At 42.1% G+C, this 15258-nt stretch overlaps 1 protein-coding gene across 1 annotated transcript in view; it reads left to right on the forward strand.

The window, feature by feature from the left end:
• The window catches only part of LOC115090396 (inter-alpha-trypsin inhibitor heavy chain H4-like), a 236158-nt gene that overhangs the window by 89047 nt on the left and 131853 nt on the right, over positions 1–15258 (forward strand). The window lies entirely within an intron of this gene.

Here is a 15258-nt window from a genome sequence, read left to right on the forward strand (position 1 = left end):
GCAGATACAGGAGTGCCTGTGAACAGAGCACATACATGAATATGTCTTTGGGTGAAAAGCTGCAGTCTCAGGGAGAGAAGGTCATGTTGTAAAGTAGATTGTTATTAATCGTATGCATAGCTCATGCCAGATGTATGCAGTGCTGTACAGAGAAACATAATTGGACAGTCCCTACCTCTTACAGCCAGGGGCGACTCAAGGCAGGCTGCAGCCTGTGGCGAGGGATGAGATGGGAAGGGAAGTGAAAGGGCTATCTGGGGCAGTGAGATACACTGTCTCAGAGATTGCGCATACATCACATTTTGGACACTGATAATGGTTTCAATATTCAATATTCAATATTACATGTGCATTGTTACGCTAAAGAGTGATACTCCACTCGCTAGTTAGTTAGTATAGCTGTGTTTAAAAAAGGATTGGATAAGTTCTTGGAGGAGAAGTCCATTACCTGCTATTAAGTTCACTTAGAGAATGGCCACTGACATTAGCAATGGTAACATGGAATAGATTTAGTTTTTGGGTACTTGCCCGGTTCTTATGGCCTGGATTGGCCACTGTTGGAAACAGGATGCTGGGCTTGATGGACCCTTGGTCTGACCCAGTATGGCATTTTCTTATGTTCTTATGCTATATGATTATTTCTGTGCATCTGAATATGTGAGTTAGACATGGCTTCTGTATACATTATGATTGCTCTGGGCTATTGCTGGAAAAATAAAATTGAAAGTAAAGTTTTATTTTCTTTTTTCGCCCTTTAGGCACTGTCAATTCCCATTCAAGTAAATCATCTGTTCTTACTAAGGATTTCATAGTTAAAGCATTGTTCACATTCACAATGATATTCATGTTCTCAGTACTGTTCACATTCCCATGTACTCTGATGTTCACACTCACGATGACATTCGCCTTTACCAATGTTGTTCACATTCCCAATTACCCTACAAAGGACCCTTGTTTCGCCTGCTCGGGCTTCATCAGGGGAAACATGAATCTCTAAGAAATTAAAACAAGTATAATAATAGTCGTTATCATATTCTAATTACTTCTGTATCATATATATCCAAATTCGATATGCTATAAATCATTAACCACCATATACCATAGACTCAATTTTATTAATATAATTACCTTATAGTGAATCAATCCAAATATGAGGTTATGTTCTCGCAATTGGCCTCAAGAGAGATAGACGTCCATATCAAGAACTGGCATCAAGAGAGATAGACATCCATATCAAGAATTTCCACATAACAGTGCAAAAGTTCATGAATGCAAAAATACAATAATGCAAAAAAAAAAAAAAAAAAAAAAAAGCATTAGCTTAACCACTTTCTTTATAATGTGTCAAAAATAAATAAAACCCCAGACACCAAAAACTCAGTCAACCGGAATTGCGTTTACCCTTCACATGGAAGTTGTTCGCTTTCAGCATTCCAAAACAAATGATGCCATCCAAACTCTCCAGCGCTACAGGAAATGCCCCAAAACACCATGCCTAATTATACTGGACCCCTCCAATGAAATTCAAGCCTTCACTACATGTGATGTTTGCAGCAACGCTGTCACGTACAAAGTGTAACATCATTACCTCCTCCGCTGGCGTTGGCGTCTCTTCCTGATGCTGGCAGCGTGGTCCCGCGTGAATCGGGATTGGCCACGCCCCCTGTGATGTCAGACGCCGACGGGATTCGGGTTTGCGCGGGAGATTCGCTTTTTTATGGAGAGCCTTTTCGCTTGTTTCCTGCTTCGGCCACAAGTGCGTTGGGAGTCTTTCTGCTGGTGTTTTTCTCTGCCGCTTGCTGCCTGCTTGACCTGGACCGCCCCTGGATTACCCTGCCTGCCGCCTGCCTTTGGATTATCACTTGAGTTCCTGTTGTCTGCTGCCTGCCCTGACCTGGACTGTCTCTGGATTACCCTGCCTGCTGCCTGCCTTTGGATTATCGCTTTGGTTCCTGTTGTCTGCTGCCTGTCCTGACCTGGACTGTCTCTGGATTACCCTGCCTGCTGCCTGCCTTGGATTATCGCTTTGGTTCCTGTTGTCTGCTGCCTGCCCTGACCTGGACTGTCTCTGGATTAACCTGCCTGCCGCCTGCCTTTGGATTGTCGCTTTGGTTCCTGTTGTCTGCTGCCTACCCTGACCTGGACTGTCTCTGGATACCCTGTCTGTCGCCTGCCTCTGCTACTGGTTCTCTGCGTAACTTGGACATCCTACCTAGCGTTTCGCTGCAAGTGTACAGTCCTTTTGGTGTCTCATCTACTCAAGGTAAGCGGTCACTGACATTGGTTCCACTCACCCAGCATAACAGTTGGCCGAAGCCATGGAACCAGTCGATCTGACCGCTCTGCAGGCCATTCCCGGTTTGGCCTCCCGGCTTCAACAACAACAAGGGATTCTTGATCAGGTGACAGGGGTCCTTGATCGTTTAGTTGCCCGTATGGATGCGCTAGCTCATGCTCCCGCAGTACCAGTAGCTAATACCGCTGCTCCTCCCAACCCTATCCGGGAACCTCCTCCACCTCGATTTAATGGAACTGCTACCCTATGCCGAGGTTTTATTAACCAATGCCGAATGCATTTCTCCTTGCAACCTGCTTCCTTCCCATCGGATAAAACTAAGATTACCTTTATTTTGTCTTTACTAGAAGGTCCTGCTCTGGCTTGGGCCTCTCCTTTGTGGGAGAGAGATGACCCTATTCTGACTAATTTGGACCAGTTTCTAAAGGAATTTCATCTCATCTTTGATGAACCAGGGCATTCTACTTCAGCAGTGAATGATTTGCTACAAATTAAGCAAGGTTCACGCTCAGTGGGAGAGTACGCCATCCAATTCCGAACCTTGGCCGCAGAGCTCGCCTGGGGTGAGGAGAGTCTCCTTGCCATCTTTCAACAAGGCTTAGCCGAAAACATTAAGGATGAACTGGCTGGCAGAGATCCTCCAGAATCCTTAGAGGAACTAATCCGCTTAGCCATTCGACTGGACTTACGTTTCCAGGAAAGGGCTCGGGAGCGAACCACCACTCGAAGAACTTTTCGTCTGGCTCCTACCTTTCAGCAACCCATTTCCACTCCGCGACTAGCTGAGGCATCTGCAAATGCCGAGGAACCTATGCAAATTGACAGATTTTGATTGACTCCTGAGGAACGGCAACTGTAAATAATACTCAACACAACGGAGAAGACTAAGAAATCTCTGCTTGTATTGTGCTGGGGCAGGTCATTTTATTAACAAATGTCCCAACAAGTTGGGAAATTCCTGGACCTAGGACGGGTAGGAGAGGCCTCCCTGGGTCCCACCATTCCCTCTCCTCAACTATTGATTCCAGTAACCATTATGCTTAAGGATGATTCAGTTCAACTTCAAGCCTTCATAGATTCAGGGGCGGCTGGCAATTTCATTCAGGAAAGTCTAGTGAAGAGTTATCACATTCCTGTGGAACTGTTACCTATTTCTCTTTCAGTTACCTCGGTATCTGGACAATCTGTGGGAATGCGAATATCATACATTACCAAACCCATTCTTCTAAACACTGGAATTCTTCACCAAGAAAGCATTCAGTTATACGTTCTTCCATCCTCAGTCAACCAAATAATTCTGGGATTACCCTGGTTAAGGATACATCAACCTCGTTTAGATTGGCTCTCTTTACAACTTACCACTTGGAGCCCATACTGTTTTCAAAATTGCCTAAGAACTGTTCGGAGATGCTTAATCCAGACTACACAACTCTCCACTGGCATTCCTGCTCCTTATCAAGACTTTGAGGATGTCTTCAGCAAACAACAAGCAGAATCTTTACCACCCCACCGACAGTACGACTATGCCACTGAATTCCTCCCAGGGAAAATTCCGCCCAGAGGTAGGATTTACACGCTATCGGAGCCAGAATCGGCAGCCTTGAAACAATACATCGAGGAGAACCTAGCTCGGGGTTTTATCAGACCCTCCACGTCTCCAGCAGGGGCTGGTTTTTTTTTTGTTAAAAAAAAAGATGGGTCCTTAAGACCCTGTATCGACTACCGAGGGCTTAACAGCGTCACCAGAAAATACAGGTATCCGATTCCCTTCATCTCAGAATTGTTTGATCGGATTAAAGGAGCTCAAATCTTCACTAAATTAGATTTAAGAGAGGCCTACAACTTGATAAGAATCCGAGAGGGAGATGAATGGAAAACGGCGTTCAACACACATGATGGACATTATGAATACAGGGTAATGCCGTTTGGTCTTTGTAATGCCCCTACGGTGTTTCAAAATATGATCAGTAACATTTTCCACGATATCCTCTACTCTCATGTCATTGTATATTTGGATGACATATTAATTTTTTCCAATAATCTGCAACAGCACCAGGCTCATGTACGACAAGTCCTACAGCATCTCAGAGAGAACAGACTGTTCGCCAAATTAGAAAAATGTGTATTTCACAAGGACAAGTTATCATTCCTTGGTTATATCATTTCCAACAGAGGATTATTCATGGATCCGAACAAACTCAAAGCCATTCTGAACTGGTGCCAACCCGTAGGGTTGAAAGCCTTACAAAGATTCCTGGGGTTCTCCAGTTATTATAGACAATTCATTCCGAACTTCTCCTCATTAGTGGCTCCCCTTACTGTTCTCACAAAAAAAGGAGCCTCTATACAGAAGTGGCTGGTGGAGGCCGTTGAGGCTTTTCGGCGATTAAAAGAGGAATACACCAAGGACTTATGTCTTAGACGCCCCGACCCTACTAAACCTTTCATTCTTGAGGTGGACGTCTCTGCTGTAGGTGTGGGTGCAGTTCTCCTACAAATGGCAGATGAGAACAATTTAGTGGCATGCGCCTTCTTTTTGAGGAAATTTTCTTCTGCGGAGAAAAATTACACCATTGGAGATCGGGAACTGTTGGCCATAAAATTGGCCTTTGAGGAGTGGTGTCATCTCTTAGAAGGTGCCTGACATACGGTTACAGTTTACATGGATCATAAAAATCTGGAATATCTGGCGAAAGCTCAGCGATTAAATCCTCGGCAAGCAAGATGGGCACTCTTTTTTTTTTTTTTTTTTTTATTTTTTATTGATTTATAGAATATTATGACAAGCACTGTCATTAACAAATCGGATATCTACAATCATAGTAATCATACATTTTACAATCACTAATTGTTTACACTATAAATTTACTTTTACTATAGTAGGTATCCTAAATACAAAGAAATCTAACAGATATCCAACCAATCTTGAAAAGGAGCAATCAAAGAAAATTTTCAAATAACTGAAGGTTTGCTTCCTTACTTTCTAAATCGATAACCAAAACTCTCTACTTATTCCCCAACATTTTTTTCGCTTCCAAAAAAGTTTTCAAATCTTCTGGTTCAAAATATATATAGGTATTATTTTCATAACGAATTAAACATTTACATGGGTACTTTATCAGCATTTGGACACCCAATTGATCGGCCTGAGCTTTCATTTCAAGGAACTGCTTCCGTCTAACCTGAGTTACCCTAGTGACATCTGGAAAAATCCAGATTTGATATTCAAGAAATTTTTTCATTCTATTTCTGAGAAACAGTCTCAAAACTGTATCCCTGTCTGAGGGGAAAACAAATTTGACGAGAACAGTTCCTTTTTTTTCTATAACATCATCACTTGAGGTCTCTAATAACTGAGATACATCTATCAAAGATGCTTGTCCCTCCAATAAATTGGTGGACTTTGTAAAATAAATCTTTGAAATAGGGGGAGAGGCCTCTTTAGGTATTTTTAAAATATCCATCATATATTTTTTAAACTGATCATGAAGAGTGGTAAATCTATTCAAGGGGAAATTAATCACCCTTAAATTTAAATACCTCGCCTCATTCTCCAACTTCTCTAAATTCCTGTTTTGTACCTTATCCCCCTGAATCAAATTTGTTTGAATTTTTTGCATCTGAGTTACTTTCTGTTCCATCTCTAACAATTTCTCATCATGCTTCTTTGCAACTTCCTCATTAACTAATATTCGATTGTTCATCTGCAAAGTAATGTTTGTTAATTTCGAAATAGCACTTTCAAGAGTCACAATTGCCGTCCAAACTGAATCCAGGGTTATAACAGTAGGTTTCTCAATCTTCTTTATAGGGGAAAATGTAGTAGAGTCTTTCAACCCAGCTTCCAATACACCCAAGTGTAAGCTGGGCTGTCCATCCGAACTCCCCTGAATAGGTTGGAGTCGGAGCCCTACCGAATTAATTTTCTTGGTCTGACGTCATCAGTCGGGGACTATAAGATCGCCCCACCCACAGCTGTGTTCGAGGAGAAGGAGAGCGAAACAGCTTGTTTGGGGACTAGAGAGACGCCAGCATTACCTGAATTCACCTGGAATCTTTGTCTTCGGTGAGGGTAGGAGATTCGGAGCCCTACCGAATTAATTTTCTTGGTCTGACGTCATCAGTCGGGGACTATAAGATCGCCCCACCTACGGCGCGCAGTCAACGAGGCGCGCGTCGCCCAAGCCGCGCGCGCCTAAGGGGCGCGCGGCTTTGTCTCAGTAAGCTGGACTTTTGGATCTTTATGTAAGTAAAATAAGTCTTCTGTTCCTTTGAATTATTCAGCTTATATATGTATTAATTTAAATTCGAGCTCTCCTTCTCCTTCACCTGGGGACAGTATCCAACTGGAATTTTTTGAAGGAATTGAATGGTCTCTCAACTTAACTTATTATTTGATATAATTAATGCCTCATACCAAGAGGAAAGGAAGATTGAGGGAGATGGCAACACCAACTCCCTCGATATCCTTAACTCAAGAAAAAATAGAGAGCTTTTTCAAAATTGCTCCTGGAACAGCTCCTGAGGGAAGCGCTGCAAGTCAACCAGAGGAGCCTGGAAATGACATGCTTGCTTCACCAATATCATTAAGCCCGGGAGCCCCGATAACTCCACCTCCACCTCCACCTCCACCTCCACCTCCACCCTGTCAGGAATTACAACAAGTGACCAGTACTCCATCTTGGAATATGGAAGTACTTTCCAATGGTTCCCAGGGGGTAGAAGAGGTCCAACCTATTCAGGGCACTCTTTTTTAGCAGGTTCAATTTTGTTCTACATTTCCGGCCTGCTCAGAAGAACGTTCGGGCGGATGCTCTCTCGAGAAGTTTTGACCTTGACGACATACCGGACCTTCCACGATATATAATAGATCCGGCTCAAATACAGCTGGCTGCCACCTTCACGGTTCCTATTGGGAAAATGGTGGTTCCCAAACGATTAAGGCTAAAAGTTCTTCGCTGGGCACATGACGCGCAATTAGCGGGACACGCCGGAATTTCTTGTACCAAGGAGATAGTTTCCAGACATTATTGGTGGCCCCGGTGAGAAAAAGACGTTAAGGATTATGTGGACTCCTGTTCAGTCTGTGCAGCTCAGAAGACTCCCCAACGGAAACCCTTTGGGTTATTACAACTACTACCTATTCCCACTTCACCGTGGAATCATATTGCCACCGACTTCATCACGGACCTCCCGACTTCGGACAATAATATTGTCATCTGGGTGGTAGTGGACCATTTCTCCAGAATGGCTCATTTTGTTCCTCTGCCGGGATTACCCTCTGCATCAGAATTAGCCCACCTCTTTCTTCATATTTTTCGTCTTCACGGACTACCGCTCAGCATTGTTTCAGATAGAGGGGTGCAATTTACAGCTCAATTCTGGACGGAGCTCTGCAAACTTCTACGAATTAAACTTGAATTTTCCTCAGCCTATCATCCCCAGTCCAATGGACTCACGGAATGAATGAATCAATCCCTAAAAGCCTTTCTTCGATCATACGTCAATCAACGACAAGATAACTGGGCTTCCCTGTTGGTCTGGGCAGAGATTTGTCATAATAATCATTTGACTCAAGCTACGGGGAAGTCTCCATTTTTTGTAGTATTCGGAAGACACCCACATCTCCCTTTGCCTATTAACGCCTCTTCAAATTATCCCGCTGTCAACACAACCGTTGCTTCTATGACCAGGTTGTGGGCTGAGACATGGGCTTTACTGTTAAAGAATGCTTCCAGAATGAAAGCTCAAGCAGATAAGAGAAGATGTCCTGCTCCTCAACTCCAAGCTGGGGATCTCGTATGGTTGAGCACGCGCAATCTTCGATTGCGCATGCCCTCATTAAAATTTGCTCCTCGCTTCATTGGACCCTTCCATATCGAGAAACAGATTAATGCTGTCACTTATAGACTGTGTTTACCATCCTCCTTGCGGATTCACAACGCCTTCCATGTATCTTTACTCAAACCTGCCATTATGTCTTGGCCATCCAGAAGGAGGAGGCCCATTACACGCATAAAACAAAATAACCAATTTGAAGTGAAGGAGATCTTGGATTCCAGAAGGGTCAGGGGACAACTGCAATATTTGATCTCCTGGAAAAACTTTGGGCCAGAAGAGAATACCTGGGAACCCGCTCATAATATACAGGCACCTTGTTTACTTAAGAAGTTTCATCACCACTTCCCTCACAAGCCCAGGCCTAAAGAGAGGAGAGGAGGGGCTTGCAGGGGGGGTACTGTTACCTCCTCCGCTGGCGTTGGCGTCTCTTCCTGATGCTGGCAGCGCGGTCCCGCGCGAATCGGGGTTGGCCACGCCCCCTGTGACATCAGACACCGACGGGATTCAGGTTTGCGCAGGAGATTTGCCTTTTTATGGAGAGCCTTTTTGCTTGTTTCCTGCTTCGGCCACAAGTGCATTGGGAGTCTTTCTGCTGGTGTTTTTCTCTGCCGCTTGCTGCCTGCTTGACCTGGACCGCCCCTGGATTACCCTGCCTGCCGCCTGCCTTTGGATTATCGCTTGGGTTCCTGTTGTCTGCTGCCTGCCCTGACCTGGGCTGTCTCTGGATTACCCTGCCTGCCGCCTGCCTTTGGATTGTCGCTTTGGTTCCTGTTGTCTGCTGCCTGCCCTGACCTAGACTGTCTCTGGATACTCTGTCTGTCGCCTGCCGCTGCTACTGGTTCTCTGCATAACTTGGACATCCTACCTAGCATTCCGTTGCAAGTTTCCAGTCCTTTTGGTGTCTCATCTACTCAAGGTAAGCGGTCATCGACATTGGTTCCACTCACCCAGCATAACAATTATGTACAACTCTAACCCGAAATTGTCCAAAAGCGAGTCTTCTTTAAACCCACATCAGCACCGCCCATAAAAAAAAAAAGAGGAACTGCCACACGAGGCATATATCTCTCTCTAATGGATACCAATCCTACTAAAAGCACACACACACCCCCAGACTCACAAAGAAACAAAAACAACCACACATTCAAACAAAGAAACAGTAAATACCTACCAATCAATCCCTTAAATCAAATTATAGGCATCTCAAAGAAGCTTGAAATATTCAAACCTATCATTGGGTAAAATCTTTTAACAATCTCTACTTCTATACAATATATCCCAAAAATCTCCTGATCCATACTTCTCACTTTTCACATAAATGCTGCCCATTTCACTTCACCCCCCCCCCCCCCCCCCCCGGGAATCGTACAATTGTTTTATTACAAAAAATGTAATATCCTCCACAGTATGTTTCTCTGTTTTCCAATGCGATACCAAGGGTGCATTTTCTTTGGCAGTTCGAACACTACTTTTAATATTCTATAATGCTCTGTCTTATTTGTCTTTTTGTCTGTCCTATATACAATAAAGAGCAAGGATACATGATAGTATATACAACACACTGAGAAAAGCAAGAAAAATATCCAGGTAGGACATATGGATACTGCAACTTCTTGTGAATAAACTGTTGTATCCTTAACACATTGTGGCAAACTGAACACTCTCCACAACAATCCTGTCCATGTTGTTCTATGTCCCGCATGCTAAAAAAATGACTCTTAACTAACTTATTCCTCAAATTCTGTCATTTTTTGACTGTGAAAATAGGTTTTTCTTCCAACCCTGGCAAAGATCTCAAAATGGGCCAATATTTGAGTACTATATGTTTGATCTCACTCATTCTAGTCAAATAAGGCAAAGTACAAACTACCCTAGAAATAGCTTCTTTCAGATTCTTTATCAAAAGATTATCCCAATTCTCGTATAACCTTTGCTTAAATGCCTTCTTGACATTATTGTATGAATAACCTCGGGAAACAAATCTCTCCATTAATTCCTGAGAGCAATGTTTATAAATCGAGACTGAAGAACACAGATGTCCGTATCTCAGAAACTGGCTATATGGGATGTTCTCCTTAATATGGCGTGGGTGAAAACTTTGGAAATGTAGTAAGGTATTCTTATCTGTTGGTTTTCTATGTGCAGATATGCTTAATAACTGATCTTCTTGATGGACCACCATGTCCAAAAAAACTATTTGGGACTCATGATACTGAAATGAAAATGAAAATTAACATCCAATTGGTTCATCCACATCATTAAATCAGACAAAGTGTCTACATCATCAATCCAAAGAAAAAATAGATCATCTATATAACACCACCAAAATGTAATGAAATGAAAAAAATGGGATGAATAAATACATTTCATTTCAAAATGTGTAACATAATCCTGCCACAGATGGGGCCAATGGTGACCCCCATGGGGATACCTCTAACTTGATGGTAAAAAATGGACTTAAATGTGAAACAACTATGCCTAATGACAATACTAACAAGCTGCATGATAACCTCATGACGACTAGTGGTTATGTCCAATTCCAATAGTGACTCATACTATTTCGATGGCTTCATCCTGTGGAATACTTGTGTATAAAGATGAAATATCTGTGGTAACTAACCACCCCTGAGGTTGAATGTCATCAAGAGAATCTAAAGCCACAATAAAGTTTGTCGAATCCCTAATATAAGATAAGGACTTAACTACCAAAGGCTGCAACAAAAAATCCATAAATTTGGCAATAGGCTCAAAAACCGAACCTATACCCGAAACTATAGGTCTCACAGGTGGCACAATCATAGATTTGTGGATCTTAGGTACTGTATAAAGGTATGGTGCAGCGGGATGTACCCGATAAAGGAACCAGTATTCCTTAATGGTAATGATATGGGATGCCAAAATTTGGTCTAATATCTCCTTAAAATGTTACTGAATATGTAAAGTAGGATCATGCTCTAATACCACATATGTGTTTGAATCACTCAACTGTGACATGGCCTACTTCATATATGAACTCTCTCCAATACCAAAATGGCTCTGCCTTCATAGGTGGGCCTTATTACTAAGATATTACTGCCAGAATACTAACCAACACCCGTAGAAAAGATCACATCACGCCACTGGCTCCCGATCTCCTCTAGAATTCTCTACAAAACCCTTTCCCTTATACACAAGACTTTACACAACCAGAACATCACCTGGCTAAATGACTCAATCCACTTCAACACCTCCAACAGACCAACCAGATCTGCCTATAAAGGAACCCTTCACATTCCCTCTCCTAAAACTACACAACGATCCTCCACTAGGCACAGAGCACTTTCAATAGCAGGACCCATCAACTGGAACTCAATGCCGCCTGACCTACGCATTGAACCCTGCACACAGAAATTAAAAAAAAAAATTAAAAACGTGGCTCTTCAAGCTAGCCTACCCCTAATCCCCACCTTCACCCCTTGTCGCCTTTCACTGTCCGCCCCGCCCCTCATCCCCATTTTCATTAATTTACCACCCCCGCTGCCCCCAAAACATCTGCTAGCATCTGCTCAAGATGACACAATCCCCTTCACGCCTATTCTTCACCTTGTACAAAGTTATCCCCTTACTTTAAATTGACAACTTGTATATAGTTACTAATATATATATTTATTTCATCAGTTATGTACTCTCTTCTTAATGTTATGTACTTTCTCTTACCATGCCATGCAATCTAATCGTTCCATGTAATTTCTCTATCATTATTATATGTTCAATGTAAACCGATACGATGTGCAAACGGTTATCGGTATATAAAAACCTTTAAATAAATAAATAAATAAATAAATAAGGTATCATCATCGTTCAACTGTTTATTAGCTCGAAAATCATCTCTGGTCAAATTAAATGTAACACTTTCATCTCTTGCTTCCAATGTTTGTAAATCCTGCAACGAAGAGTGGATGGGGGGGGGGGGGGGTTTCTGGAGACATCCACGATGAAGGTCTATATGATTTCATAGATTTCTCAACTTCTTGGGACCTAGGTCCAAAGAAATCAATAGGTTTTACAAGTCTGAAAAATCTTTTACGTTCTACTGCTTCGTAAATGTGTCATACTTCTCTGTTGGTATAAATGACAACCCTTTATTTAAACGTGACATCATATGATCAGACAAATTAAATAATGATTGATGGATGGTCACCTAAGTTGGAAGTTCTAACTGAAACACAGGTAAGAATGCCGATGTTTCGGTCTGACAGGCTGCAATGGAAGAATTAACTGGCAGCAAGCTGTGTTCAGCAGGTTGAAAGTACAGTAATTTATTTATTTATGTATTTATTTAGCATTCGTTTATATACCGAGGTATAGCAGACATTGCCTTCACTCCGGTTTACATTATAACAAACCAGTTACATTTAAATCCATAACAGTATAACAGTAAAAAATTGAATCAGAACAATAACTTAGTAGTGGTCAGTAAATACATTAAATATTAGAAATATGACTGTATAAAAAATCTTGTAGGGGGACGGTTGATACCGTAACAAAAGCGAAAAAGGTTTCTGTGAGTCAGGGCAGTCGTTGTAGGAGGGGGATTGTTCACGTAGAAAGGAACGCACAGAGGATGAAATCAAAGATTTATGTTCTGCTGCTATGTGAGCATTTATGTTCTGATGCTATGTGAGCATCCAATCACTACAGATGCTCACATAGCCAAGTCTCTCTGGCAGGAAACGCAGGGGATCTAGCAGAATGGATGTTCAGACAATGGTCATGCAGCTATCAGTATTTATTCAGAGGTCATTTTGTTCAGTTTATCAGCAGTGTCCTTTCAGGCTAAATCTCATCCAGTTATCTTGCTTCTTGTCAAACCTGTCATTATTCCCATGCTGTAGCCTAGGATTCAATGCAGCCTAATTCAGCCAGTGCTAAAGTATTCAAGTTCCCCCAACATTCTGACAGCTTTGTTTACTTAGCATTACTGTTAATCTTTTTCACCTTTTATAACACACAGTTACTGGTTGGCCTTCTCAAATCCTTTAATCCTGAATCTGGTTTCTGTGAAGAGCGGTCCTGGGTCCCATATTATTATCATCCATTTCCTCCATGCATTTAATTTACTAAGTTAAAGAGATTCTGTTTAGTAGTCTTTGCTTCTTGGATAGTAGCATTTACCTTCTAAATGCTGTAACAAATAGTCTTTTAACTTTTCCCGAACTGATTCACAAATTGCAGGATGGGATGGCAAATTATTGTTCTTATTTAAGTAAAAAAAATACAATATTTACTTTATGTAACCCATGTGATGCTAGAACCCAGATTACAGTTCAAGAAGCAAAATCTCACACTTCTATTTAGTTTGACATTGTAGCTTTTCCATTAAAATTATTTTCCAGGGTTTCCTGCACAGGGGAAAAGTTTCCTTTCAAGGCCCTCACATTGCTCTTTATTTTTTCCATCATTATGATTCTTGCACACAGCACTGATAATCTCTGTATAGAGAGTCAGGGCTTAATTTCAATACAAAAATGAAGTGGAACGGGGAGGGAGCGGGTAAAGAGCAGGGTCATGGCCAAGTGTGACTTCTGCAAGGGTCCAGGAACTCTGTCTCAAACACTTCCTCCTCCTTACCTCAGTGATCCTCCATCCCCAGGCCCCTGCAGTGTTCATCCTCCAGCCATCCTTCTCCCAACAGAACTGATTTACACCACTGGCTATGCTCCACTTCCTCAGACCCCAGGAAAAAATCATGACAGAAAACTGTTCTAGGTGGTTCCACCAGAAATTAAATCCTGGGAAACAGACACAAAAAGGGGTTGAATTAGCAAAGTTTGAAACTGGTGAGTGGTTGCATAGCATCCAGGATTGATGCCTTGATGATTATCATTCCTGCTCACAAGTGTAAAACGTGCACAGATTTTATGTCTGTTCTACGTGCTGCAGCGACTGCTTCAGCATCACACTGTTCTGCAGGAAACGGGGGGGGGGGGGGGGGGGGTCATAAAAGGGGCACATTGGCTGCTCTCTGCTGTCTATTCCAGGCTCTCCCCCTTCTTGACTGCAGGGTTCCTGGAGGAGAGGGAATGGAGCAGAACACCCCAGTTACTCTGTCTCTCAAGTTTGAAAAGAAGCGGTGGAACCTGCATTCCAGGCTGTTCCCCCACAAATTAAGCCCTGTAGAGAATACAAAAGTCACTATTCAATAATATACATGAGTTATTTGGTGGTTTCCAACATTTTTCATTTACCGGTAAGGTGCAATGATGTATGCAAAGTCTTAACAGCAGTATACTTCACTTTTAAGATGGTACAGAATATGTTTGAATTTGTGACTTCTTAAAGCCTTTCCCAAGTCAGATTTCTTGCCAATTTAATTAGTTCTTTTAGTTACTTGATTTCTTCCCTACTATTAGAATTCAAGGCAAGCAGGGTACTTCCCACCCAATATAGACGAAGTATCAAAATGTACATTTATTTATTTATTTATTTATTTATTTGAAGGCTTTTATATACCGATGTTCATGTAATAGTACATATCACGTCGGTTTACAGAGAACTAATGTTAGAAATTACATCAAACATATGGGATACATAGAACAAGGCGTACATAATAAGGATTAGTAATACATCAAACATATTAAACGCAATTGTATGTACTTTTAAAGCATTTAGTCTTTTATCTCCTACCTCCTCTTGTAGTATCAAGGGTATTGCCCTTTTCTCTTGTTTCTCCCATCGTCAGTAGATATCCATGTGTAACACACCCCTTGACCGCTTATCTCACGGGCCATTCCTGGGTCTGGGAACAACCTATTGGGAGCCCCCGCAGGGCAGATTCCATCAGCCCTCCTATCATTAGTGCCTGGTGCCTCCACCTGTGGATTTCCTTCCCTTCACCTCCGGAAACCAAATGGGACTGTGACCAAGGCTGGCAGTTTGTACCAATATATATATAGGTTTAATAGATTGTAAGAATATACATATCTACATGACTATCTACATCGCTAATAGGATGTCAAACAGCACACTTGTCTACTCATGTTTAGTAGTCTCAGGCCACACAATGATATACATTTCTACAAGGTAGCAAGAACATTTAATAGCTGGCAATTTGGGGTTGTTGGTCCCCACAGTATACCACC

This window comes from Rhinatrema bivittatum, chromosome 4 (assembly GCF_901001135.1).
Source record: "Rhinatrema bivittatum chromosome 4, aRhiBiv1.1, whole genome shotgun sequence".
Lineage (NCBI taxonomy): Eukaryota > Metazoa > Chordata > Amphibia > Gymnophiona > Rhinatrematidae > Rhinatrema > Rhinatrema bivittatum.